Genomic DNA, 4,402 nt, shown 5'->3' with positions numbered 1-4,402 from the left:
TGATTTGATTCGATAAATATCCGAATTCGACCAATTATTTAATTCTTATATATAATATAAAATATTTTATACAATTTATATATAATAATTAAATTATATAAATAATTTATATATTTATATATAATAATTAAATTATATAAATAATTTATATACTTTATATCACTAAAATATTTATTTTATATATTTATTAATTATCTAAAATAATTAATTAATCGAATTCAAATTAAATTGAATGTTCAAATATTTAATCAGATTCGAATTCGAATATTAATTTTCAACGTCCATCATATATCGAATCGAATTTTTAAATGGTTTCGAATTCGATCCGTTTCCACCCCTATTTATAATTAATTGATACCGACTGAGACACCCCGTAAGGGCCATTTAAATCTCCAATTCATAACATATACAGAAATGGTGGGGCCTCCAACAAAAGGTACGCTGCTAAAGGAAATATCATGGCCCTACCGTGTAAAAGCATTGATTCTATGTGCAGTATATTAATGTTGTTTGGAAAACAGTAGAAAAATTTAGATTTCAGTCCACCTCACCTGATCACCTCCACATTCAATATCCCCAAGAATTTTAATTCAGCCCCCCACCTATCAGGCGATCACCTATCACTGTATTCAAGAAACTGGTTGTCGTTCTCCACAATCACTTACAGAGATGTATCCACTCTCTCCACAATCTCTCCTGTTCATTTTCTTACTTATCATCATTTATCTCTCTCTCTACGCTTCAAAGAAGAAATCTTCGTCTAATGTAGCCATAAAACCCTTCCCTTGCTTCGGAGTGCTACCAGAATTCATAAAGAACCGGCACCGATTCCTGGATTGGAGCTCAGAAGTCCTTGCCAGACTCCCCACTAATACTCTTGACTACCACCACCCCGGCAAGGTGCACGGCATCATTACTGCAAACCCACTAAACGTCGAACATATGCTCAAGAGCAACTTCCATAACTACCCAAAAGGCTCCCGTGTCACATCCTACTTAGAAGACTTCCTTGGCAGAGGCATCTTCAACGCCGACGGAGAGATCTGGAAGATCCAGCGAAAGACGGCGAGTTATGAATTCAACACGAAATCACTTCGGAACTTTTTCATGAAGAGCGTGGAGGAGGAGATTCAGACGAGATTGGTTCCTGTTCTGAAGAGAGCAAGTGTGCTGAACCAGGTTGTAGACATGCAAGATATTCTGGAGCGTTTCTCGTTTGATACTGTCTGTAGATTATCGTTCAACATGGACCCAGGTTGTCTCGGCAGCGAAGGAACCACTGGAACAGAATTCATGAATGCATTTGGCGAAGCATCGACGTACAGCGCTGGGCGATTCTTCTATGCTTTGCCCTATATGTGGAGGATCAAGAAGGCGCTCAACATAGGATCAGAGAAAAGAATGAGAAAAGCAATCTCTATCGTTCATGATTTTGCGGATGATATAATAAAGTCGAGAATGAAAGAGAAGGGCGAGAAGGAAGACACCGATGATCTACTGTCACGATTCATTGCGAACGAGTCGAACTCAGCCGAGTTCCTTCGCGACATTATCATAAGCTTCATGCTTGCAGGACGAGACACGATGACGTCTTCTATTACTTGGTTCTTCTGGGTTTTATCGTCAAGATCAGACGTCGAGGGAAACATACTACACGAGATGAAATCCATCAGGAATCGTAACGGTACCGGCAGCGAAGCCTTTAACTTCGATGACATGGGACAAATGCACTACCTGAAAGCGGCGCTCTCAGAATCGCTGAGGATGTATCCGCCGGTGCCATTGGACGAGAAGCAGTGTTTGCAGGATGACATCATGCCGGACGGAACCTTCGTCGGTAAGGGATGGTGCGTGACGTACCACGCATACGCAATGGGCAGGATGGAGAGTATATGGGGGAAAGACTGCCTGGATTTCAAGCCGGAGAGGTGGCTGGAGAATGGAATATGCCGGCAGGAAAGTCCGTTCCGGTTTCCGGCCTTCCATGCCGGACCCAGGATATGCCTGGGAAAAGATGTGGCGCATATGCAGATGAAGATGGTGGTTGCATCAGTGCTGTCGAGGTTCCATCTCGACTTGGTTGACAAGTACAGAGCTCCCAAGCAGATTCTCTCATTGACGCTTAGGATGAAAGATGGGCTGCCTATGAGAGTAAGGGAAAGATGCGAGGCTGCGATTGATTGATCAAAACGATTCAACTGGTGCTCACAATCTAAAATAAGAATGTCTTGATAATAGATAAGTTTTGCTTTAGGGAAGGAGTCTGGATCACCTGCCAACAAAACACCTTCCAACCCTCTACCAATATAATCTCACACCACACGTCTCATATATGGCGGGGAGGATTGGAACATGTGTTTGTAGCAGAAGATCTAAGGAGCCAGGCCAATGGTGTATTTTTTTTTTTTAGTGATTAGATCATGTTGTGTGAACTGATTTGCAGTTGGCATGTATGAATTTGAATGAGGTTAAATTGGTTGGGTAGCAACATTTATTATGCATTAATAGAATACGTCATCTCCGTTGAATATTTCAACGCCATTGACTAGAATACCCCTTATAATTTCATTGATTCATTAAATTTATCCTATAATTTTCATTACTAAAGCACCACCTATTTACTTAATTTCTCTTTCACTAAAAAGTGTTTGTTTTGCAATTTAAAAATAATAACATAATCACTTAAACCAAATGAAAAATGTTCAAAAGCATATGTGCCCACGGTTTTTTTTTATTCTAAGATTACTCCTTACAAAAAAACAAAATTGATCAAATGGAGACAAGTAGAATGGTTGCTCGTGTTTAGGGGCAAAAATGATATTTAATATTTATGTTCTTTTCATTAAATTTATTCATATGGATGTTAAGGTCAAAAGCTGTCATCTTTGACTGTCATCTAATGGAAAGTGGATTAAATAATCCATTGCAAATTATAAGGGGTGTTTTAATAGAATACAAACTATAAGATACATTCTAGTAAATGTATGAAATTATAGGGGTGTTTTAGAAATTGACCTAATATTCTATTATTAATAACTAGGTAAATTTCAGTCTGCCACGCAATACTTTGTGGGGGCAGTGACACATAGCCCCTTGAACTTTTATTTGTGACAAACACCCACCCTAAATCTTCAAATTTCAGCACTTTTCCCCACATTTAACACTAGTGGGGACCCGTGTGATGCATAGGAAAATCCAAAAGATAGAATAATTTTATTTACTATTAATTAATTGATAAATTAATAATCAAAATTTGATGTTAATTAACTAAAAGTATTCAAATTTATTGTTAATATTTAAAATTTAATAATTGAATTTTTTATTTAAGGTTGATTTATAGAAAATAATTATTGTTAATTTAATATGAACAAATATTTAAAATTTACAAAAGCTAACATTTTTATTAATTTCACTAATAGCTAACAATTATATAGGAATGGCAGTGGGGTGGGGCACCCCATCCTTGTCCCAGCCCCGTAGTCAAGACAGCCTACCCCATCCTCGCCCTGTATCTAGTGTCAGGCAGGTTCAAGGCAAGGCACCCACTCCTCGTAACCCAATATTCAACTTGATGACAAAAATGATCAAAAGGATATACTGACTATCAGGCACATGGTAAATTTTAAAAAGTATACTAAATTGTCTTTAATTTTCAAAAATGTAGTTTTATGAAAAATTTAGAAAATTTATTACATTTGTATAATTTTGAATATTTATTCAAATTTCCTTTTAAATTGTGGTCAAATAATTTATTTTCTTTTTAAATGGTTTACTTACAAAATTACACTAATTTATCTTATATTTTCTAATATAAGCTAATCAATAGTTTTATTTTCCCAATATTATACTAATTTATCTTAATAATTTGTGTAATTATTAGTTCAAATTATAGATTTACCTTTCCCACACTCATTTATCTTTAATAGTTTTCAATAATTTTCAATGAAAATTACATAATTTTTTAATATTATTCTAAAATTTATCAAATGTAATAAATGTTCCTAAAATTTCCAAAATATTTCAATAATTTTCAATAATTATTTAATACACTTTAAATAAACTTTATAAATTTTATATCTTTTAATTTCCAAAATTTTATTTTATGAAAATGTAGTTTTACAAAAAGTTTTTACATTTTTATTAGATTTGTGTATTTATGGAGATTTATTAAAAATTATTTTAAATTGTTATTAAATATTTATTTTTATTGGGTAGTTTACTAACACAATTACACTAATTTATCTTTTATTTTACAATATAAATTAATTAATAATTTCATTTTCCAACATTATAATATTTTATCCCCCCATCTGCATTTGGTTATTAACTACAATAATAAGAATAACTAAATGTTTATACATTTTGAAAATTGTTAAATATAATTCTCAATTTTATGGAAATT

General features: G+C 34.0%; 1 pseudogene across 1 annotated transcript; it reads left to right on the top strand.

The window, feature by feature from the left end:
* The first annotated feature begins 404 nt into the window (after positions 1-404).
* Positions 405-2,536, top strand: LOC104590266 (cytochrome P450 CYP94D108 pseudogene; annotated as a pseudogene). The gene has a single exon (XR_016082789.1). The product of XR_016082789.1 is annotated as a cytochrome P450 CYP94D108 pseudogene (transcript).
* The last annotated feature ends 1,866 nt before the right edge of the window (positions 2,537-4,402 follow it).

Source organism: Nelumbo nucifera, chromosome 2 (assembly GCF_055504915.1).
Source record: "Nelumbo nucifera cultivar China Antique chromosome 2, China Antique-T2T, whole genome shotgun sequence".
Classification (NCBI taxonomy): domain Eukaryota; kingdom Viridiplantae; phylum Streptophyta; class Magnoliopsida; order Proteales; family Nelumbonaceae; genus Nelumbo; species Nelumbo nucifera.
Note: the sequence above shows the minus strand (reverse complement) of the source record. Positions and strands in the feature narration are given on the sequence as shown.